General features: G+C 37.2%; 1 protein-coding gene across 1 annotated transcript in view; it reads right to left on the bottom strand.

Moving 5' to 3' along the window:
* Positions 1 to 26,141, bottom strand: part of DCHS2 (dachsous cadherin-related 2) — a 344,197-nt gene that overhangs the window by 47,756 nt on the left and 270,300 nt on the right. The window lies entirely within an intron of this gene.

Below are 26,141 nucleotides of genomic sequence, written 5' to 3'. Positions count from 1 at the left end.
AGTGGTAAAGAGGCCCTGCGCTGGGAGAAGACTTGCCTTGATGAGGCACAGTGAGTAGGAGAAACGTGGATGGTAAAGACAGGAATGAGGTGGGCAGGACCAGATTTTACTCTTAGTGCACTGGGAAGACACAGAAGCATTTTAAGGAAGTGAGCAAAATTATTGGGTTTAGTTTTAAAAGGCATCAATCTGACTGCTGTCTGGATAAGAAAAAAGGGGGTAAGTGTGGAAAAGAGAGGCCAATTAAGATAATACTGCATTAGTTCATGCAAAAAACAACCACCTAGGATAACTGGAGGGGAAGGATGAAAAGAAGGGGACAATTAAGGTCATATGTCGACACATTTTCCTGAACATTGCATGAGATGTGGGAAAGGAGGTAACAAAAGTTTAAATACAAGAAATCTTTCCACCAGTTTCCACAAGAGTTGTGGGTAAAAGTAACACAGCTAGAGAGTAATCAAGGTCTTAACTGCATGATACAGATTCACTCAAGAATTGTTAAGCTAGGGCAGAAATAGTCAAGAGAAAACTTCAAGGAAAAGATAGGAACTGATTTGCTGCTGCTGCTGCTGCTAAGTCACTTCAGTCGTGTCCAACTCTGTGCAACCCCATAGACAGCAGCCCACCAGGCTCCCCCATCCCTGGGATTCTCTAGGCAAGAATACTGGAGTGGGTTGCCATTTCCTTCTCCAATGCATGAAAGTGAAAAGTCAAAGTGAAGTCGCTCAGTCGTGTCCAACTCTTAGCGACCCCATGGACCACAGCCCACCAGGCTCCTCTGTCCATGGGATTTTCCAGGCAAGAATACTGGAGTGGGGTGCCATTGCCTTCTCCAGGAACTGATTTAGGGATAGGAATTAGTGAAGAAAGAAGGAAGCCATGTCAGTTTTTAGGAAACAGACTGATTACCAGCATAAAAGAAAAATCAGCAAGGACTGATAGAGGTAGTAAGACAACTGGTGTGATGAACCGCGGCTTCACTGGAAATGTTTTCAAGAATCTATCTGGGTCCCAAGTCCGCAGTCTGTCATCTCTGTTTATATAATACCTTATGCCCTTTGCTGCTCACCTCTGCCTTGCTTCCTGTCTCTTCTGTCCATTTGTCACTCTCTCATGACTGCCTCTCCTCTCTTATTTTTAAATTTTCTTATTTTTAACTTTTATTTAATTAACTTTATTAGGGTAAATTTTACATACAAACCTTTCTTGGCCACTCAAATGGTAGAGAATCTGCCTGCAATGCAGCAGACCCAGGTTTAATCCCTGGGTTGGGAAGATCCCCTGGAGAGGTGAATGGCAACCCACTCTAGTCTTCTTGCCTGGAGAATTTAATAGAGAGGAGCCTGGAAGCCTACAGTTGGCTACACTCCATGGGGTCACAAAGAGTCAGGCATAACTGATAGACTAACATAATTTACGTATTAGTTCTACATACTATACACACTTATAAGACAACTATACACACCTGTGACAACTATACACACCCATGGAGCCACCATCACATTTAAGATGTAAAATATTTCTATCTACACAAAAAGTTGTCTCAGACCCTTGGCCATTCTCCATTTGTTTATCCTTTACTCATCTATGGACATTTGTATTGTTTTCACTATGGGGTTTATGAATAATGCTGCCATAAACATTCATGTAAAAGTATTTTTGTGGACAAACATCTTCATTCTTACAGGAAGTGTATATTTAACTTCATAAGAAATTACAAAACTATTTTCCAAAGTGGTTGTACCATTTAATTAATTAATTTATTATTGAAGTTCAGATAATTTATAATGTTGTGTTAGTTTCTGGTCTACAGTAAAGTGATTCATTTAAACATACATGTACATAATCTTTTTCATATTCTTTTCTATTATGGTTTATTACAGGATCATGGCATCTGGTCCCATCACTTTATGGCAAATAGATGGGGAAACAGTGGAAACAGTGACAGACTTTACTTTTGGGGGCTCCAAAATCACTGCAGATGGTGACTGCAGCCATGCAATTAAAAGACACTTACTCCTTGGAAGAAAAGTTATGACCAACCTAGATAGCATATTCAAAAGCAGAGACACTACTTTCCCAACAAAGGTCAAAGCTAGACAGTCAAAGCTTTTTTCAGTAGTCATGTATGGATGTGAGGGTTGCACTATAAAGAAAGCTGAGTGCTGAAGAATTGCTGCTTTTGAACTGTGGTGTTGGAGAAGACTCTTGAGAGTCCCTTGGACTACAGGGAGATCCAACCAGTCCATCTGAAAGGAGATCAGTCCTGGATGTTTATTGGAAGGATTGATGCTGAAGCTGAAACTGCAATACTTTGGCCACCTGATGTGAAGAGATGACTCATTTGAAAAGGCCCTGATGCTAGGAAAGATTGAAGGCGGGAGGAGAAGGGGACGACAGAGGATGAGGTGGTTGGATGGCAGCACTGACTCAGTGGACATGAGTTTGAGTAAACTCCAGGAGTTGGTGATGAACAGGGAGGCCTGGTGTGCTGCAGTCCATGGGGTTGCAAATAGTCGGACACAACTGAGCAACTGAACTGGACTGAATACAATTTCCTGTGCTATAGAGTAAGACCTTGATGTTTATGGTGGTTGTACCACTTTATATTCCTGTTAGCAACATACAGGAATTCCGTTTGCTCTACATTCACTGGTATTGTCAGTCTCTTTTAAATTTTGGTCATCCTAGTAGGTATGCAGTAGTGATTCATGTGGCTTTAATCTCCCTGATATCTTATGTTGCTGAACATATATTCATGTGCTTATTGTCATTTCCAATCCACTTTTTAGTTCATTTTTGTACTTTGCCTTCTTGTTCTCCATTTATCCACCACCTCTGATAATTCTTTATTGGTCCTGATCCTCCTGTGATAGGCCCATAACTCATGGCATCTATTTTAGACTCCCACTCTGGCAATGAATATTCTGAACATACTTAAAGACTGATCTTATCTCTCCACTAAGTTGAACTAAATTCTGTGAGTGCAGAAGAGTTTTATTATATATTTGTATTATATATGTCTCTATAAATCAATATTAGTTTTGCCTATAAAATTTCATGTACTTACATATCATATAATAACTGTCATCTTTGCCTTAGCAAACATTTTTGAGAACCAAGTATGTTGCTGTGTGAACCAAGTGTTAGGAGCTTTGTATGTTCCAGATGAAAGGACAAGATAAACCCCTAGAAAAACAACTAAGTAAAGTGAAGATAAGAAATCTACCTGATAAGGAGTTCAAGATATTAATCATGAAGATACTCAAAGAACCCAGGATAAAATGGATGAACAGAGCTAGAAGTTTAACACACAGTTTGAAAATTTAAAAGAGAACCAAACAAACTGAAGAATATACTAACTGAAATTAAAAATTCACTGGAAGTAAACAACAGTAGATTAGGTGATACAGAGGAATGAATCATTGACCTGGAAGACAGAGTATCAGAAATCCTATAAGTTGAGCAGGAAAAAAAAAAAAAGAATAAAAAAATGAAGATATTTTAAGGGATCTCTGGGACAATATCAAGGTATATTTTCATTCATACTGTAGAGGTCCCAGAAGAAAAGATAGAAAGGGCTCAGAAAACATATTTGAAGACATAATAACAAGACTTCCCTAAGCTTGGAAAGGAAACATACCTCCAGGTCCAGAAATCATAGAGCATCCCACAGGATTAACACTAAAGAGGATGACAATAGGAAATGTTGTAATTAAAATGTCAAAAATTAAGGATAAAGAGATAATACTAAAAGCAGCAAGAGGATATCAATAAGCTATATACCATGGAACTCCCATAAGGCTATCAGCTGACTTTTCAGCAGAAGTTCTGCAGAGCAAAAGGGTGTGGCCTAACATATTTAAAGTGGTAAAAGAGACATCAGTTCACTTCAGTCGCTCAGTCGCTCTGTGACCCCCTGAATCGCAGCATGCAAGGCCTCCTGGCAATCACCAACTCCCGGAGTTCACTCAAACTCATGTGCATCGAGTCGGTGATGCCATCCAGCCATCTCATCCTCTGTCATCCCCTTCTCCTCCTGCCCCCAATCCCTCCCAGCATCAGGGTCTTTTCCACTGAGTCAACTCTTTGCATGAGGTAGCCAAAGTACTGGAGTTTAAGCTTTAGCATCAGTCCTTCCAATGAACATCCAGGACTGATCTCCTTTAGGATGGACTGGTTGGATTTCCTTGCATTCCAAGGGACTCTCAAGAGTGTTCTCCAACACCACAGTTCAAAAGCATCAATTCTCAGCGCTCAGCTTTCTTTATAGTCCAACTCTCACATCCATACATGACCACTGGAAAAAACCAAGCCTTGACTAGACAGAACTTTGTTGGCAAAGTAACGTCTCTGCTTTTGAAAATGCTGTCTAGGATGGTCATAACTTTCGTTCCAAGGAGTAAGCATCTTTTAATTTCATGGCTGCAATCACCATCTGCAGTGATTTTGGAGCCTCCCAAAATAAAGTCTGACACTGTTTCCACTGTTTCCCCATCTATTTCCCATGAAGTGATGGGACCAGATGCCATGATCTTTGTTTTCTGAATGTTGAGTTTTAAGCCAACTTTTTCAGTCTCCTCTTTCACCTTCATCAAGAGGCTTTTTAGTTCCTCTTCACTTTCTGTCATAAGGGTGGTGTCATCTGCATATCTGAGGTTATTGATATTTCTCCTGGCAATCTTGATTCCAGCTTGTGCTTCTTCCAGCCAAGCATTTCTCATGATGTACTCTGCATAGAAGTTAAATAAGCACCAGTCTGTTGTTCCATGTCCAGTTCTAACTGTTCCTGACCTGCATATAGGTTTCTCAAGAGGCAGGTTAGGTGGTCTGGTATTTCCATCTCTTTCAAAATTTTCCACAGTTTATTGTGATCCACATAGTCAAAGGCTTTTGCATAGTCAATAAAGCAGAAATAGATGTTTTATAGAACTCTCTTGCTTTTTCCATGATCCAGTGGATGGTGGCCATTTGATCTCTGGTTCCTCTGCCTTTTCTAAAACCAGCTTGAACATCTGGAAGTTCACGGTTCACGTATTGCTGAAGCCTGGCTTGGAGAATTTTGAGCATTACTTTACTAGCATGTGAGATGAGTGCAATTGTGTGGTAGTTTGAACATTCTTTGGTATTGCCTTTCTTTGGGATTGGAATGAAAACTGACATTTTCCAGTCCTGTGGCCCCTGCTGAGTTTTCCAAATGTGCTGGCATATTGAGTGTAGCACATTCACAGCATCATCTTTAAGGATTTGAAATAGCTCAGCCGGAATTTCATCACCTCCACTAGCTTTGTTCATAGTGATGCTTTCTAAGGCCCACTTAACCTCACACTCCAGGATGTCTGGCTCTAGGTGAGTGATTGCACCATTGTGATTATCTGGGTCAAGAAGCTCTTTTTTGTACAGTTCTTCTGTGTATTCTTGCCACCTCTTCTTAATATCTTCTGCTTCTGTTAGGTCCATACCATTTCTGTCCTTTATTGAGCTCATCTTTGCATGAAATGTTCCCTTGGTATCTCTAATTTTCTTGAAGAGATCTCTAGTCTTTCCCATTCTGTTGTTTTCCTCTATTTCTTTGTATTGCTCGCTAAGCAAGTCTTTCTTATACTTCCTTGCTATCAAACAGGAGATGGTAAGTGTGAACATTGACATTATAGGAATCAGCGAACTACAATGGACTGGAATGGGTGAATTTAAATCAGATGACCATTATACCTTCTACTGTGGGCAGGAATCACTTGGAAGAAATGGAGTAGCCATCACGGTCAACAAAAGAGTCCAAAATGCAGTACTTGGATGCAATCTCAAAAACAACAGAATGATCCTTTTCGTTTCCAAGGCAAACCATTCAATATCACAGTAATCCAAGCCTAGGCCCCAACCAGTAATACTGAATAAGCTGAAGTTGAACAGTTCTATGAAGACCTACAAGAACTTTTAGAACTAACACCCAAAAAAGATGTCCTTTTCATTATAGGGGACTGGAATGCAAAAGTAGGAAGTCAGGAAACACCTGGAGTAACAGGCAAATTTGGCCTTGGAGTATGGAATGAAGCAGGGCAAAGGCTAATAGAGTTTTGCCAAGAGAATGCACTGGTCATAGCAAACACCCTCTTCCAATAACACAAAAGAAGACTCTACACATGGACATCACCAGATGGTCAACACCGAAATCAGACTGATTATATTCTTTGCAGCCAAAGATGGAGAAGCTCTATACAGTCAGCAAAAACAAGACTGGGAGCTGACTGTGGCTCAGATCATGAACTCCTTATTGCCAAATTCAGACTGAAATTGAAGAAAGTAGGGAAAACCACTTGACCATTCAGGTATGACCTAAATCAAATCCCTTATGATTATACAGTAGAAGTGAGAAATAGATTTAAGGGACTAGATCTGATAGATAGAGTGCCTGATGAACTATGGATGGAGGTTCATGACATTGTACAGGAGACGGGGATCCAGACCATTCTCATGGAAAAGAAATGCAAAAAAAGCAAAATAGCTGTCTGAGGAGGCCTTACAAATAGCTGTAAAAAGAAGAGAAGCTAAAAGCAAAGGAGAAAAGGAAAGATATAAGCATCTGAATGCAGAGTTCCAAAAGAGATATACTTATAACCAAATCTGAAGAAAATATAAAAATTTTTACAGACAAGCAAAAGCTAAAACAGTTCAGCACCAGGAATCAAACTTACTAAGAAATATTAAGGGACTTCTCTAAGTGGAAAAGAAAAGGCCCAAACTAGAAATATGGAAATTACAAAAAGAAAAACTTCTTTCGTAAAGGCAAACATCCAGGAAAGGTAGATCCATTACTTAGAAAGCTAGTTCAGTTCAGTCGCTCAGTCGTGTCCGACTCTTTGCGACCCCATGAACCACAGCACACAAGGCCTCCCTGTCCATCACCAACTCCCGGAGTTCACTCAAACCCTTGTCCATTGAGTCGGTGATACCACCCAGCCATCTCATCCTCTGTCGTCCTTTCTCCTCCTGCCCTCAAATTTCCCAGCATCAGGGTCTTTTCAAATGAGTCAGCTCTTTGCATCAGGTGGCCAAAGTATTGGAGTTTCAGCTTCAGCATCAGTCCTACCAATGAACACCCAGGACTGATCTCCTTTAGAATGGACTGGTTGGGTCTCCTTGTAGTCCAAGGGACTCTCAAGAGTCTTCTCCAACACCACAGTTCAAAAGCATCAATTCTTCAGCACCCAGCTTTCTTTATAGTCCAACTCTCACATCCATACACGACCACTGGAAAAACCATAGCCTTGACTAGATGGACCTTTGTTGACAAAGTAATGTCTCTGCTTTTTAGTATGCTGTCTAGGTTGGTCATAACTTTCCTTCCAAGGAGTAAGCATCTTTTAATTTCATGGCTGCAATCACCATCTGCAGTGATTTTGGAGCCCAAGAAAAATAAATTCAGCCTCTATTTCCACTGTTTCCCCATCTATTTGCCATGAAGTGATGGGACCAGATGCCATGATCTTAGTTTTCTGAATGTTGAGCTTTTCTGTTTTTTAATTAATTAAAAAAAAACTTAAAAAAATGTATTTATTTTAGTTGGAGGCTAATTACTTTACAATATTGTAGTGGTTTTTACCATATATTGACATGAATAAGCCATGGGTGTACATGTGTTCCCCATCCTGAATGCCCCTCACACTTCTCTCCTGATCCCATCCTTCTGAGTCATCCCAGTGCACCAGCCCTGAGCACCTTGTCTCATGCATTTAACCTGGACTGGCAATCTGTTTCACATATGATAATATACACGTTTCAATGCTATTCAATGCTGTCTCACATATAGGGTTATCATTACCATCTTTCTAAATTCCATATATATGCATTAGTATAGTGTATTGATATTTTTCTTTCTGGCTTACTTCACTCTGTATAATAGGCTCCAGTTTCATCCACCTCATTAGAACTGATTCAAATGTATTCTTTTTAATGGCTGAGTAATACTCCATTGTGTATATGTACCACAGCTTTCTTATCCATTCATCTGCTGATGGACATCTAGGTTATTTCCATGTCCTGGCTGTTATAAACAGTACAGCAATGAACATTGGGGACACATGTCCCTTTCAATTCTTGTTTCCTCAGTGTGCATGCCCAGCAGTGGGATTTCTGGGTCATATGACCATTCTATTTCCAGTTTTTTAAGGAATCTCCACACTCTTCTCCATAGTGACTCTATTAGTTTGCATTCCCACCAACAGTGTAAGAGGGTTCCCTTTTCTCCACACCCTCTTCAGCATTTATTGCTTGTAGACTTTTAAGCCAACTTTTTCACTCTCTTCTTTCACTTTCATCAAGAGGTTCTTTAGTTCTTTTTCACTTTCTGCCATAAGGGGTGTGTCATCTGCATATCTGAGGTTATTGATATTTCTCCTGGCAATCTTGATTCCACCTTGTGCTTCCTCCAGCCCAGCATTTCTCATGATGTACTGTGCATATAAGTTAAATAAGCAGGGTGACAATATTCAGGCTCAATGTACTCCTTTCTTGATTTGTAACCAGTCTGTTGTTCCATGTCCAGTTCTATGCTTCCTGAGCTGCATACAGGTTTCTCAAAAGGCAGGTCAGGTGGTCTGGTATTCCTGTCTCTTTCAGAATTTTCCACAGTTTATTGTGATAAAGCTAGTATGGAGGTTAAAAGGCAATAGTCAAATCATCTATAGCCACAATAGGTAGTTAGAGAATCCACAAAACAAAAAGATGTCAAAAAATATGATGTCAAAAGTAGTAAATGTGATGGAGTAAAAATGTATGGTTGTTAAAATGTATTCATTCAAACTAAGAAGTCAGCAACTTTAAATAAATAAACAAATAGCTGTCTGTAAACCACAAACCAGCAATCTATAAAACAAAACAGAGAAAGGAATCCAAACATAACACATAAACAGTCATCACAAAGGAAGACAGAAAAAAGAAAAAAAGTACTACAAAAACAACCCTTACACAATTAACAAAATGACAATAAGGTGTACCTATGAATAACTACTTTACATATAAATGGACTAAATTTTCCAATCAGAAAACATAGAGTGGCCAAATGATTGCAAAAAGAATACCTATGTATGTGCTGCTTACAAAAGACCTTCTTGAATCTAAACATACACATAGAACTGTCTTTGACCCAGCAATCCCACTGCTGGGTATACACACCGAAGAAACCAGAATTGAAAGAGACACGTGTACCCCAATGTTCATTGCAGCACTGTTTATAATAGCCAGGACATGGAAACAACCTAGATGTCCATCAGTAGATGAATGGATAAGAAAGCTGTGGTACATATACACAATGGAGTATTACTCAGCCATTAAAAAGAATACATTTGAATCAGTTCTAATGAGGTGGATGAAACTGGAGCCTATTATACAGACTGAAGTTAGCCAGAAAGAAAAACACCAATACAGTATACTAATGCATACATATGGAATTTAGAAAGATGGTAACGATAACCCTGTATGTGAGACAGCAAAAGAGACACAGATGTATAGAACAGTCTTTTGGACTCTGTGGGAGAGGGTGGGATGATTTGGGAGAATGGCATTGAAACATGTACAATATCATATAAGAAACGAACCGCCAGTCTAGGTTCGATGCAGGATACAGAATGCTTCGGGCTGGTGCACTGGGATGACCCAGAGGGATGGTATGGGGAGGGAGCTAGGAGGGGGGTTCAGGATTGGGAACACGTACACCCAGGGCAGATTCATGTTGATGTATGGCAAAACCAATACAATATTGTAAAGTTAAAAAAAATAAAAAATAAACACACACATATATTTAAAGTAGGGGATGGAAAAAGGTATCTCATTCAAATGCAAGTGAAAAGAAAGCCAGGGTAGTACTACTCATATCAGAAAAAGTAGACTATAAAACAAAGATTGTAATGAAAGATGAGGGACAATGCAGATGATTGTGACCATTCCAATAATATATAAGAACTAAAAGTATATATACACCAAACATGGGAGCACCTAAATACATAAAGTGTATATTAACAGACATAAAAGGAGAAACTGACGGTAATACTATAATAGTAGTTGACTTTCACACCCTACTTACCTCAATAGAGAGATCATACAGAGAGAAAATCAACAAGGAAATACCAACATTAAGCAGCACATTAGACCAGATGGACCTAATAAATATGTACAGAACATTCCATCACAAAGCAGTAGAACACATATCATTTTCAAGTGTTCATCAATAGATAAATGCATAGAGAAGATGTGGTATGTATGTACAATGGACTATTACTCAGTCATAAAAAGAATGAAATTTTGTCAGTTTCAACAACTTGGACAGACCTAGAGGGAGCTACACTAAGTGAAATAAGTCTGACAGAGACAGACAAATACTATATGATTTCACTTAATGTAGATTCTAAAAAGCAAAAAAAATAAAAACAAAAAAACAAAAAGCATAACCAAACAGAATCAGAATCATACATATATACAAAGAACAAACAGGTGATTGCCCAAAAGGGACGAGAGAAATAGGTGAGGGAGACTACTAGGTACAAAATCAATGAATCGTGAATTTGGAATGTACAGTATAAGAAGTTGAGTTCACTCACCTGGTCCCAAAGGTGGATCTTCTTCAGAGATCACAAATCCGAGACCGTTCAGTATAAGCTGTCATCCTGTTCATGTTATTTTAACATCGAACGTGAAACACACCCCAAACTGAGATTCATACCCCGTGTCAGTTTATGAAGAATGTGTACACTTTTCAACCTAAAGACAGCCGTGCGCAGTTGGTCATTTTATCCATGTAACGACTGAGGAAGCTGACATCTAGTGACTTTACTTCTTGAACTGAATAAATCTCAGAGGTGACAGGTGATTAAGACTTGACAATGTATTCCATAGTGAGAATGCTTTCTGTGGTGTCAGTGTATTCCGTCGTTTCCCATTGGACTAATCATTTCATAAAGCCCATGTTTCAGAAAAAAAAGTTGAGTTCAGTTCAGTTGCTCAGTAATGTCAGATTCTTTGCAGCCCTATGGACTTCAGCATGCCAGGCTTCCTTGTCCATCACCAATTCCCGGAGCTTGATCAAACTCATGTCCATCAAAGAGGCGATGCCATCTTATCCTCTGTTGTCCCCTTTTCTACCTGGCTTCAATCTTTCCCAGCATCAGGGTCTTTCCTAGTGAGTCAGTTCTTCACATCAGGTGGCCAAATTATTGGAGTTTCAGCTTCAGCATCAGTCCTTCCAGTGAATATTCAGGACTGATTTCTTTTAGGGTTGACAGGTTGGATCTCCTCACAGTCCAAGGGACTCTCAAGAGTCTTCGCCAACACCACAGTTGAAAAGCATCAATTCTTTGGCACTCAGCTTTCTTTATAGTCCAACTCTCACATCCATACATGACTATTGGAAAAACCAAAGCTTTGACTAGATGGACCTTTATTGGCAAACTAATGTCTCTGAATTTTAATATGCTGTCTATGTTGGTCATAGCTTTTCTTTCAAGGAGCAAATGTATTTTAATTTCATGACTGCAGTCACCATCTGCAGGGATTTTGGAGCCCAAGAAAATAAAGTCTGTCACTGTTTACATTGTCTCCCCATCTTTTGCCATGAAATGATGGGACCTGATGCCATGAACTTCGTATTTTGAATGTTGAGTTTTAAGGCAACTTTTTCAGTCTCTTCTTTCACTTTCATCAAGAGGCTCTTTAGTTCTTGTTTGCTTTCTGCCATAAAGGTGGTGTTATCTATGTATCTGAGGTTATTGATATTTCTTCCAGCAATCTTGATTCGAGTTTGAGCTTCATCCAGTCCAGCATTTATAATGATGTACTCTGCATCAAAGTTAAATAATCAGGGTGACAATATACAACCTTGACATACTCCTTTCCCAATTTGGAACCAGTATGTTATTCCATGTCTGGTTCTAACTGTTGCTTCTTGACTTGCATACAGATTTCTCAGGAGGCAGGTAAGGTGATCTGGTATGTCCATCTTTTAAGAATTTTCCACATCATGTTGTGATCCACACAGTCAAACGATTTGCCATAGTCAATAAAGCAGAAGTGGATGTTTTTCTGGAACTCTCTTGCCTTTTTTATGATCTAGTGGATGCTAGCAATCTGATCTCTGTTTTCTCTGCCTTTTCAAATCTGGCTTGAACCTCTGGAAGTTCAGGGTTCAAGTACTGTTGAAGCCTGGCTTGGAGAATTTTGAGCATTACTTTGCTAGCATGTAAGATGAGTGAAACTATGTGGTAGTTTGAATATTCTTTGGCATTGCCTTTCTTTAGGATTGGAATGAAAACTGACCTTTTCCAGTCCTGTGGCCACTGCTGAATTTTCCAAATTTACTGGCGTATTGAATGCAGCACTTTCCCAGCATCATCTGTTAGGATTTGAAACAGCTCAACTGGAATTCCACCACCTTCATTAGCTTTGTTCATAGTGATGCTTCCTAAGGTCCACTTGACTTCACATTCCAGGATGTCTGGCTCTAGGTGAACCACCCCAAAAATATGCCCTTTTCATCATAGGGTACTGGAATGCAAAAGTAGGAAGTCAAGAGATACCTGGAGTAACAGGAAAATTTGGCCTTGGAGTACAAAATAAGCAGGGCAAAGGCTAACAGAATTTTGCCAAGAAAACAAATTGATTGTAGCAAACACTCTTCCAACAACGCAAGAGAAGCCTACACATGGACATCACCAGGTGCTTAATACTGAAATCAGATTGATTATGTTCTTAGCAGCCAGGGATGGAGAGGCTCTATCTAGTTAGTAAAAGCAAGACTGGGCACTGACTCTGGCTCAGATCATGAACTCCTTATTGCAAAATTCAGACTTAAATTGAAGAAAGTAGGGGAAATCGCTAGACCATTTAGGTATGACCTACATCAAATCCCTTACGATTATATAGTAGAAGCAACAAATAGATTCAAGGGATTAGATCTGGTAAGACAGAGTGTCTGAAGAAGTATGGACAGAGGTTCACGACATTGCACAGGAGGCAGTGATCAAGACCATCCCCAAGGGGAAAAAAATACAAAAATTCAAAATGCTTGTCTGAGGAGGCCTTACAAATAGCTGAGAAAAGAGGAGAAGTGACAGGCAAAAGAGAAAAAGAAAGATATACCCATTTGAATGCAGAGTTCCAAAGAATAACAAGGAGAGATTAGAAAGCCTTCCTCAGTGATCACTGCAAAGAAATAGAAGAAAATAACAGAATGGGGAAGACTAGAGATCTCTTCAAGAATATTAGAGATACCAAGGGAACATTTCAGGCAAAGATGACCAGAATAAAGGACAGAAATAATATATACCTAACAGAAGCAGAGGATATTAAGAAGAGGTGGCAAGAAAACACAGAAGAACTATACAAAAGAGATCTTAATGACCCAGATAAACATGATGGTGTGATCACCAACCTAGCTAGACATCCTGGAATGCGAAGTCAAGTGGGCCTTAAAAGCATCACTACAAACAACGCTAATGGAGGTGATGGAATTCCAGTTGAACTATTTCAAATCCTGAAAGATGATGCTGTGAATGTGCTGCACTCAATATGCCAGCAAATTTGGAAAACTCAGCACTGGCCACAGTATGAGAAAGCTAGTAATAAATGTAATATATATGTATGGTGACAGAGGACACTAGACTTATAATGGTGATAATTTTGCAATGTGTTCAGTTCAGTCGCTCAGTTGTGTCCGACTCTTTGTGACCCCCTGAATCGCAGCACGCCAGGCTTCCCTGTCCATCACCATCTCCCAGAGTTCACTCAGACTCACGTCCATCGAGTCCATGATGCCATCTCATCCTCTGTCATCCCCTTCTCCTCCTGCCCCCAATCCCTCCCAGCATCAGAGTCTTTTCCAATGAGTCAGTTCTTCGCATGAGGTGGCCAAAGTAATGGAGTTTCAGCTTTAGCATCATTCCTTCCAAAGAAATCCCAGGGCTGATCTCCTTCAGAATGGACTGGTTGGATCTCCTTGCAGTCCAAGGGACTCTCAAGAGTGTTCTCCAACACCACAGTTCCAAAGCATCAATTCTTTGGCACTCAGCCTTCTTCACAGACCAAATCTCACATCCATACATGACCACTGGAAAAAACATAGCCTTGACTAGACAGACCTTAGTCAGCAAAGTAATGTCTCTGCTTTTGAATATGCTATATAGGTTGGTCATAACTTTCCTTCCAAGGAGTAAGCGTCTTTTAATTTCATGGCTGCAGTCACCATCTGCAGTGATTTTGGAGCCCCCAAAAATAAAGTGTGACACTGTTTCCACTGTTTCCCCATCTATTTCCCATGAAGCGATGGGAGCCGGATGCCATGATCTTCCTTTTCTGAATGTTGAGCTTGAAGCCAACATTAGTTTCTCTTCACTTTCTGCCATAAGGGTGGTGTCATCTGCATATCTGAGGTTATTGATATTTCTCCCGGCAATCTTGATTCCAGCTTGTGTTTCTTCCAGTCCAGGGTTTCTCATGATGTACTCTGCATAGAAGTTAAATAAGCAGGGTGACAATATACAGCCTTGACGTACTCCTTTTCCTATTTGGAACCAGTCTGTTGTTCCATGTCCAGTTCTAACTGTTGCTTCCTGATCTGCATACAGATTTCTCAAGAGGCAGGTCAGGTGGTCTGGTATTCCCATCTCTTTCAGAATTTTCCACAGTTTATTGTGATCCACACACTCAAAGGCTTTGGCATAGTCAATAAAACAGAAATAGATGTTTTTCTGGAACTCTCTTCTTTTTCCATGATCCAGCGGATGTTGGCAATTTGATCTCTGGTTCCTCTGCCTTTTCTAAAACCAGCTTGAACATCAGGAAGTTCATGGTTCACATATTGTTGAAGCCTGGCTTGGAGAATTTTGACCATTACTTTACTAGCATGTGAGATGACTGCAATTGTGTGGTAGTTTGAGCATTCTTTGGCATTGCCTTTGTTTGGGATTGGAATGAAAACTGACCTTTTCCAGTCCTGTGGCCACTGCTGAGTTTTCCAAATTTGCTGGCATATTGAGGGCAGCACTTTCACAGCATCATCTTTCAGGATTTGAAATAGTTCCACTGGAATTCCATCACCTCCACTAGCTTTGTTTGCAGTGATGCTTTCTAAGGCCCACTTGACTTCACATTCCAAGATGTCTGGCTCTAGGTGAGTGATTACACCATCATGATTATCCAGGTTGTGAAGATCTTTTTTGTACAGTTCTTCTGTGTATTCTTGCCACCTCTTCTTAATATCTTCTGCCTTTGTTAGGTCCATACCATTTCTGTCCTTTATCGAGCCCATCTTTGCATGAAATGTTCCCTTGGTATCTCTAATTTTCTTGAAGAGATCTCTAGTCTTTCCAATTCTGTTCTTTTCCTCTATTTCTTTGCATTGATCGCTGAAGAATGTGTAGTTATAGCTAATAGCTGTGTTGTATACCAGGGAACAACATACTATATTAGGTCAATTACACTTCAAAAATAGATAAACTCATAGAGAAAGATATCAGATTTTTTATTTCCAGAGGCGGGGGGATATAGGATGATGGAATTTGGTGAAAGCAGTCAACAGGTATAAACTTACAGTTACAAGATAAACAAATGCTAAGGGATATAATGTACAACATAATAAATATAATCAACCCAGATGTATGTTATATATGAAAGTTGCTGAGAGAATAAATCCTAAGTTATCATTTTCTTTTATTTTATATCTATATGAGATGATAGGGGTTCACCAAACTTATTGTGATAATCTGCCGGGACCCAGAGTGAGGAACTCCGTCCATGGCAAAGGTCATGAGGAAGGAGGCTTCGGCATACACAAAGGCGGGATCGAGCCTCAGGAAACCCCCTGTTCCTGAGCATCTACCCCCAAAACCAGAGTCTACCTACTTTACTGTTTCATGCTCTCACCTACACCTCTGACTTTATGGGGGCTGTTCCCCACCGCTTCTCTCGGAGAAGGAGTAAACTTGCAGCTCCAGTCAATAAAAATTCCTGGGCGTGACAAGGGTGTCTCAGGTCAAACCTCTCTGCTGGCAGACTAGCTTGTGTAACAGGATTATCCACACTCCTGCCACTACGCATATGATTGTTTACTACCCCTCAACCATAAACAGCACAGAGAGCTTGGAGTATTTTGAAAATCTTAATTAGCATAGGGTTTTTCTCATTGTTGAGTCAATGATTGCCGCCAGGCCTCCATATCCTTAGGCACCTGGGGATATATTAATGTATTTGGAATATAGAAAAGGAAATATAGTAGTTTTTGATGTTAGCAATACTAGACTTTTTGAGTTAATGAATTTTCTTTTTTGTTATAGATCACTGTACTTTGTTATAAATTACTGTGTCCTTGCTATGTAAAAATGTAACTTTATCACTATCTTAAGACTAAATAGATCTTAAGGGGAACATTGGTGAAGGGTTTTCATTTGTTGGGCTGATGTTTGCTGCTAAATCTCCATATTCCCTGCTCTCATAATGAATATAACTAGCATATAGGAGAAATAAGTATTAACCTTTAAGATTAATCATGTTGACTTTAGGTTAAATAAATTCCTTTCTTAGTTGTAACCCACTACATCCTCACCCTATAGGAATGCAACTTTATCTGGTACCTTCAGAGGGTGGCACCTGGTTTAAGAAAAAACACCCTTGGAAAAAATAAGTTTTCTGGTTAACTGACCATTATCAGAAAGAAAGGGTCATAGAATGTCAGCAGGCCTCATGGCCAGAAGATGATGTAAAACCCCTAAGACCTTTTTTTTTTTAATATACATTTATGTCAAGCACCTGATTTTGATAAAGATCAGGACTGCTGACCCCTGCGTGACTTTAAAATTTCCATTTGTCTCTATGTGTAACAAAAGGTATATAAGCAAACCTAAAAAATAAAGAAATTGGATCCGTTTCTGGAAAGACTGATTCCCCCGTGTCATTCTTTCTTTCCCCTTCTGGCTGAATTCCCATTTGGAGCGTGGGTACTCATCACATCTACTTACTTGCCCTGGCTTCTAAGATCCGTGAGAGAGGGAGCCCAAGGCGGGGCATCCTCCGATATTCAAACGGGTGCTGGTGGCCCAACGTAGATGGTGCAAATTCCTTGTCTTGGAGTTTTATTGGTATCCCACATAAACCAAGTTATTCAGCCTCTTTTTCTCCACTAATATTTCCTACTACACTATCCATTTCTAATCTCTCTATATATCTGTAATTAAATAAGTTTTTTCCTAGGATGCTGATTCCATCTCCCCTTTGAATTACCCTGGATCCACCGGGGCTGGACCCTGGCAATAATCATTTCATGATATATGGAAGTCAAATCATGATGCTGTATATCTTAAAATTATACAATGCTGTATGTTAATTACATCTCAATAAAACTGGAAGACAAAGTTGTTTTTGTAGAAAGTAGGTGCTTAATAAGTGTGGAAAGACAGGAAATAATAGAGGAGTCAGAGAGAGGAAGTAAGGAGTAGAGGTTATTAGTGAAGTGTGAGAGATTAGAATAATGTTTCCCTGCTCAAAGGAAACTTCTAAAGCAAAAGCAATTTTTCTTTGACTCAATGAAGAATACAACTTCTGATACTGGAATTTGCAGTAGCTAAAAAATAGCACCTATTTAATATCTCTGCTGGGTTTCCTCATTAAATCCTACTCTGCAGGGTCTAGGAACAAGCTTGAAACAAATCCCGATAGAAATCATGGTAAAAATAATCCCTAAATGAAGTCAAATTGATGTATTTTTGTTTGGATAATAAAATGTTTTCACTAACATGAAGAGTAGAAGTAAAAGGCGTGAAACAGGCAATATTTTCCCTAGGAACCTTTCAACATTTAACTCTCAAAGAGAAATACAATGATCAATATAAATATTAAAGGAAATAAATATGTGATATTGTCAACAAAACTTAAAATTCTGTGAAAAAGACATAAAATAATATTCATAATGGAGAAAGAATAGGAAAACCCAAACTGGATATTTTACTCTCTTTTAAAATATTATGTTTACTATAAACTGTAACAAAGTTTAAAAATCCTTTATCAGAGTTTCCAAATGATTACTCTTTTCAAGCTAGTTATGAAGTCATTCATTCACAAAATAAAGGATTTTAATTCAAATTGCATTATAATCTGATGCTTATTTTGTTACATTTCAGGAGACCTCACTAACAAAAATGATTGACATATTTGGTAGGAATATGACTTCATGGTAGTATAACAAATTTTATCTTCAGTGTTAAATCACAGTTCTGTGCTTCCTGATACAATTTATTTTTAAATTAAATTAATTAATTTATTTTAATTGGAGGCTAATTACTTTACAATATTGTAGTGGTTTTTGCCATACATTGACATGAATCAGTCATGGGTGTACGTGTGTTCTCCATCCTGAACCCTCCTCCTGTCTCCCTCCCCATCCCATCCCTCAGGGTCATCCCAGTGCAGCAGCCCTGAGCACCTGGTCTCATGCATCGAACCTGGACTGGCGATCTGTTTCACATATGGTAGTATACATGTTTCAATGCTATTCTCTCAAATCATCCCACCTTCGCCTTCTTCCACAGAGTCCAAAAGACTGTTCTATACATCTGTGTTTCTTTTGCTGTCTCACATATAGGTTCATAGTTACCATCTTTCTAAATTCTATATATATGCATTACTATACTGTATTGGTGTTTTTCTTTCTGAGTTTCTTCCACCTCGTTAGAAGTGATTCAAATGCATTCTTTTTAATAGCTGAGTAATATTCCATTGTATATATGTACCACAGCTTTCTTATCCATTCATATGCATACTAGCACAGCCACTATGGAGAACAGTGTGGAGATTCCTTAAAAAACTAGAAATATGACCCAGCAATCCCACTGCTGGGCATACACACCAAGGAAACCAGAATTGAAAGAAACACCTACCACAATGTTCATCACAGCACTGTTTACAATTTATTTTTGAAACACAGGAGACTATTTCAACTGGCTTGTCACATATTCTTAGGAATGGCAGTAAGAAAAGAAACAACTATGCAGGCAGATGTACAATCTTGCTGATGGACTGTTCTTCATGTGTTAGAATGCTTATTATAGACCCAATTACAAAAGCAAATATAGAGATTGCTTGCATGTAAAAGAATAGAGATGAGTATAAAATTGTCAATAAGAATCACATATAGCCCCTGTCACAAAAGCAACAATATTATCTTTATTGCAAATAAATGTTCATAATATAAAATTAAAGTGCAGCACACAATTTCACTCAATGAAAATATTTGAAATTAAAATATTTCAAAGTCAGCAAAGAACTGCAAACATTCATATATGTTCTTCCTTTAATGAAGTTTAAATTTGAAATTGTCTGGGAAAAGAGAAAATAACTAAAGGATCTTGGATTCTTCTAGGTCTTGGCTTAATGTACACATTTTAAATACAGTCTGTGTCTGGACAAAACTTAAAATCCCAGCTCATTTCACATTGAGGTAGAAATGGTAAAACATAAAAACCAACACTATACCATCATTTCTATGACATAAGTGAAACATATAGAAGAATTTACCCTATTTTCAGGCTTTTATGAATATCACTTTAAATCTAACATAGCATCAAAAATATAAGACATTTAATGTTCTCGTTCTTTTCTTCTTTACAAAACTACTGTTAAAACACTAATACCACCTACAGAAATAGTGAACTATTCACTTAAGGGCAAAGTTATATAACAATAAATGCAATGGAAATATAAAAATCAATATCTGTGGCTACATTTAGGTAAGGTGAACCTTTCATTCAGAGTTTTCCATGAGTAAATAATTCTAGAGTTCTAGTTATGCTATTTCTAAACATCTTCTTATTAATGACTGACTTGAGAAACAGATTTTTTAAACATTTGGATGATTTTTGAAATATCTATTATATCTCAAATGTCCAGCCACTGAAACACTGGAACATAATTCAATCACTTAAGAAAAAAGTTGGGAGTGATGTCATCAAAATGACTGAATAGAAAACCCTGGACTTAGTCTCCCACAGAGATTTAGTATAACAACAATGTAGAGGGTCAAAAGAGTATGAAAACTCCAGGCCAAAATGGAGTGGGGTAATTTATTCAAAGTGCTGAAAGAAAAAAATTCCACTAAGAACATTACGTCTAGCAAAACTGTCCTTCAAAAATGAAGAAAAAATAAAGATCTCTGATAAAAGTTCAGAGAGCTCATAACCACTAGACCTGCCTCAAAACAAATGCTGGGGGAAGTCTTTCAAGTTCAAATGAAAAAGACTCTAGGCAGTAACACGAAAGCACACAAAAATATAAAGCCCTGTGATAAAGGTAAATTTATAGACAAACACCAGATCCTGTAACATTATAATGGTGGTGTATAAATCACTTTTACTTTGGTATAAAATTAAAAAAAAATAAAAACATGATAGACAACATAGTGACTGTAGTTAACAAGACTGTATTGTATATTTGAAAATTGCTAAGAGACTGGATCTTAAAAGTTCTCATCACAAGAAAAAAAATTTGTAATTGTGTGGTGATGGATATTAACTAAACTTACTCTGGTAATTATTTCACAATTATAATATCAATATACCAAATCGTTATGTTATACAGCTAAAAGTAAGACAGTGTTATATGTCAATTATATCTCCATTACAAAAAGAAATAATGGATAGAAATATTCAATAAATAGTCTCTTTTACCGCCCCCCCAATAGGTTTAAGTATAAAGCTTTGTAAATGGATCAAAATTTAAAAAGATGTAACTTGTGAACTTATGTTTTGATAACATAAAGTGGAAGAGAAAATTAAAGGAGCAGAGTTTTAGATGTGATTAAAGTTAAGTTGTTATGAGTTTAAAGTAGATTGTTAAAAATTAAAGATGTTTTATGTAATTCCCATGGTAACCACAAAGAAAACACCTATAGAAGGAACACAAATGAAAATAAGAAGAAACTCAAGCTTGTCACTTTAAAAAATCAAAAGAAGTGATTTCAGAAGTGATTTCAAAATCACTTTGAAATACAAAAGGCAACAAACAAAGAAAAGGGGGATAAAATAACTATAAAACATACAGAAAACAATTTTAAAATGTCAATACTAAGTCCCTCCCAATCAATAATTACTTTAGACAAAAATGGATAAAAGTTCCTAATGAAAAAAACAAAGAGTGGTTGAATGAATAAAAAAAATCCACAAGATCCAACTACATATTGTCTAGAAAAGACTCATTTTAGATATAAGAACACCCATAAGCTGAAAGTGAAAGAATGGAAAAAGATATTTCATGCCAACTGTACCCCAAGGACAACAGGATGGCTGTGCTTATATCAAACAAGCTAGAGTTTAAGTCTAAACTATCATGAGACAAAGAAAGACATTATATTAAAAACATCTATTTACCAGGAAGATATAACAATTATAAATATATATCCACCTAACAGCAGAGCACCCAAACATAAGAAGCAAACACTGACTCAGCTGAAGGGATAAATAGACAGCACCACAATAATAGTAGGGTATTTCAATACCCCACTCTCAATAATGGGTGTATCAACCAAACTGAAGATCAATAAGGAGAGAGGACTTGAACAATATTATAGACTAAATGGACCTAACATACAGATACAGAATACGACCCAACAATAGCATAGCACACATTCTCAAGTGTTACATTCCCAAGTGTATCGCCAAGTGCATATGGAACATTCACCAGATCATATTTTAGTCCACAGAATTACAACAACTTAAGAATATTATACCAACTATCTTTTCTGATTAGAACAGAATGAAACTAGAAATAAGTAGCAAAGAAAAACTAGAAAATTCACAAATACATGGAAATTAACATGCTCTTGAACAATTAATAGGTCAAAGAAGAAATTTAAAGGAAAATTAGATAATACCTTGAGACAAAACAAAAACAAAACATAAAAACATGAAATGCAACAAAAGCAGCACTAAGAGGGAACTTTATAGCAGTAACTGTCTACATTTTAAAAGGAGAAAGATGGGACTTCCCTGGTGGTCCAGTGGCTAAGACTCTGCACTCCCAGTGCAGAGAGTGCAGGTTCAATCCCTGGCTGGGGAACTGAAATCTTACATGCCACACAGCCAAAATAAAAAAGAAAGAAAGATTGCAAATCAACAACATAGCTTCATATCTCAAGGAACTAGAAAAAGAGGAACAAAGTGAAAATGAAACAAAAGGAACCAAATTAAAAAAAGAAGATTATAAATAAAATAGTAGGAAAACAAAAAATCAATAAAACTAAGAGTTTTTTAAATCAATGGAATTGATCATTCCTTAGCCCAAAAAAAAAAAAAAAAGCAGTGAAAAAGCTCAAATAACAAAAATCAGAAATGAAAGAGGAGACATTACAACTGATGCCATGGAATTAAAAGTATCATAAGAGACTACCATGAACAATTATACACCAAATTAGACAACCTATAAGAAATAAATAAATTTATACAAATGTACACCCTACCAAAATGAAATCATGAAGCAAGAAAAAAATCTGAACAGAGCTGTGACTAGTAAGGAGATTGAATAACAAATCAAAAGCCTGAACAGAGGGAGGGGATGTATGTATACATATGGCTGGTTCATGTTGAGGTTTAACAGAAAACAGCAAAAGTCTGTAAAGCAATTATCCTTCAAGAAAAAATTAAATTATTTTTAAAAAGAGGTTTTAAAAAGCAAACATACAAAAGGCAATAAAGAGGAACAGATGGCTTCACTAATGAATTTTTCCAAACACATAAAGAATAATTAACACCAATTCTTCTCAAACTCTTCCAAAATAATTAAAGAGGCTAGAACACTTCCAGACTTATTTTATCAGGTCAGCCTTACTCTGATACTAAAACCAGACAAAGACACTGGAAAAAAAAAAGAAAAGAAAACTACAGACCAATATCCCTGGTGAATATATTAATGGATGTAAAAATCCTCAACAAAATATTAATAAACTGATTTCAACAGCACCTTAAAAGAATTATGTGCCATAACCAGTTGAGACTCCTCTCTGGGATGCAATGATGTCTCAAACATATGAAAATCAGTCAATATGATACACCATATTAACAGAACAAATGATTTAAAAAATCATGTTATCATCTTAATATATGCAGAAAAAGCACTTGGCAAAATTCAACAATTTCTCATGATAAACACACTCAATAAACTAGATATATAAGGAAATTGCTAAAAAATAATGTCCATATATTAAAAACCCATAGGTGACATCCTGCTCTATGTGAAAACCAGAAAACTTCTCTACTAAGCTCAGATATAATGCAAGGATATCCACTCTTGCCATTTCTCTGTGATACTGAATTGGAACTCCTAGTCATGGAAATCAGGCTTGAAATTAAAGGCATCTTAATCATAAAGAAGTAAAATTATCTCTATTCTCATGACATGATATGAACTTTTATGCAAGAAACCTTATTGATTTCACGAAAAAATCAGTTGCATGTCTAGGCACTAACAATGTACAATCTCAAAAATAAATTAGGGAAAAATCTCAATTACAATGTAAAAATAATTTTTTAAATTACAATCAAATTTAATTCAATTACAATCAAAAAATAATTAGGAATAAACTTAGCCCAGAATGTGAAAGTCTTACACACTAAAAAGTATAAAACACTGGTGAAAGAAATGAAATATAACCAAAATACGTGGAAATACACTCTGTGTTAAGAAGTGGAAGACTTAACATTATTAAAATGTCCATACTACCCAAAACAATCTATAGTCAATGCAATTCCTATCAAAATCCCAAAGGTAATTTTGCAGAGAAACAAAAAAATATTAAAATTCATATAGATTCTTCAAGTACTCTGTCTAGCCAAAACAAACTTGAGAAAGAAAAGTAAAGCTGGAGGCCTCACATTCCTGACTTCAAACATATTCCAAAGATACCGGAATCAAAACAGTATGGTACTGACATAGAGCTATATAGACCAATGGAACAGAGCAGAGATTCCACAAATAAACTTTCACGTATATTTTCAAATGATCTTTGACAAGGATGCGAAGGCTACACAATAGTCTATTTTATAAATGGTCTTAAGATAACTGAATATCCACATTCAAATAATGTATTTGAATATCTTACACATATTTAAAAATTAAGTAAGAATGGACTTAAATCTCCCAGAATAAAACATGTGGAGAAAGCTTCATGACACTGGATTTGGCAGTAATTTTTTTGATATGAGAATAAAAGTACAGAAAGCAAAAGCAAAAATTGATGAACAATACTATATCAAAATAAAAATTTCTCTGCAGCAAAGGAAACAATCAAGAGTGAAAAGGCAACCTATGGAATGGGAGAAAATATTTACAAACTATATATATGATAAGGGGTTAATCTCCAAAGTATATAAAGAACTCCTACAACTCAATAGAAAAAAAAATCAATTGAAAATGAAAAAATGACTTGAATAGACATTTCTCCAAAGAACATATAATAAAGGTCCATGAGTACATGAAAAGATGCTCAACATTAGTCATAATCAAGAAAGTGCAAATCCAAAACCACAATGAGATACCACCTCATACCAGCTAGAAAAATAACAACAACAAAACAGAAAATGACAAGTGTCAGTAAAGGTACGGAGAAACTGGAACAATTTTACACTGTTGTTTGGAGAGTAAAATGGCATAGTCACTAAGGAACACTGTATAAATAAATATCCTCTAAAAATTGAAATTAGAATTATCATATGATCCAGCAATCCAAGAACTAAAAACAGGATCTTAAAGACATACTTGCACATCCATATTCATTGCAACATTATTTACAACAGCCTAAGAGGTGGAAACAACCTAAATGTCTTTCAGTGGATAAACGGATAAAGAAATGTGGTATAAACATACAATGGTATAATAATTAGCCTCAAAAAAGATGGAAATCCTGCAATATGGTACAACATCAATGAACATTATGTGAATAAGCTAGCCACGAAAAAGACAAATACTGCATGTCTCCACTTAAAGTATCTAAATAGTCAAACCCTTAGAATTAGAAAGTAGAATGGGTTTTGCTTGGGGTGGAGGTAGGAGAAAGAGTTGTTCGACAAGTATTGAACTAGAGTTTTGAAAGATGAAAAAAGCTGGAGAAACTCACTGCACAATGATATACATACTGTTAACATGACTGCACTATGCACTTAAAAATGGTTAAGATGGTAAATCTTATGTCTCTTACCTCCCTTTAAAAAAAGAGATGATTTTTTCCCTTCCTACCTTCTCATCATCAAAAATGATTAACATATGTTACTAGGGCTTTCCAAAAATTTCACCCCTGGGATGAAACAAGGCATGGAAAATACTCAAAATGGCTAATTTTCCAAAATTCGTGAACAGATGAAAACCAAATTTTAAAATGTAAATGGCATGCAATGTTGAATACAACTGCTTTTGTAAACACCTGAAGAAACAATAGAGGAAGCCATAAAAAAGTGCTTATTGACTCTTGTACTTGATGTGGAAGAAAACCAACACAGAATTAATACATGCAATGAGAAGTAAATAAAAAATATTTTTAATGGGATTAGGGATTTTAGTGGGCAACTTTTTAAAAAGGAATGATTATCTGTAAATGGCTGTATTCAATCATTTAAAAATGCACTCATACAACCTAGAGAAGAGCAATGCTAAAATGATTCCTGGATGTTGCTATTACCTTTCCAATTTTGTGAATTACAGAAAACTAACATACAAAGACCCAAACATGAACTTGAGAATTTTCACTGTTACTTCAATGTTGGATCAGACTCCAGATCTTATCTGCAGACCAGCTGCTGCTATCTTCTCTCATTTTTCAACAATTCCCTGTGTGGGTGATAGTCCTAGTTTGATAATCATACTTCAAATTCACTGTACTTAAAGAAAAAAAAATTAGTTTGGGAATAATTGCTTCCTGGCTTCCGCTGTACAACAATGTGAATGAGCCATCAGTTCAGTTCACTTCAGTTGATTAGTCATGTCCGACTCTTTGAGACCCCATGGACTGCAGCACTCCAGGTCTCCCTGTCCATTACCAACTCTCAGAGTTTACCCAAACTCATGTCCATTGAGTCAGTGATGCCATCCAGCCATCTCATCCTCTGTCGTCCCCTTCTCCTCCT

The sequence above is a fragment of the Capricornis sumatraensis genome, chromosome 17 (genome assembly GCF_032405125.1).
Source record: "Capricornis sumatraensis isolate serow.1 chromosome 17, serow.2, whole genome shotgun sequence".
NCBI classification, from domain to species: Eukaryota; Metazoa; Chordata; class Mammalia; order Artiodactyla; family Bovidae; genus Capricornis; species Capricornis sumatraensis.
Note: the sequence above shows the minus strand (reverse complement) of the source record. Positions and strands in the feature narration are given on the sequence as shown.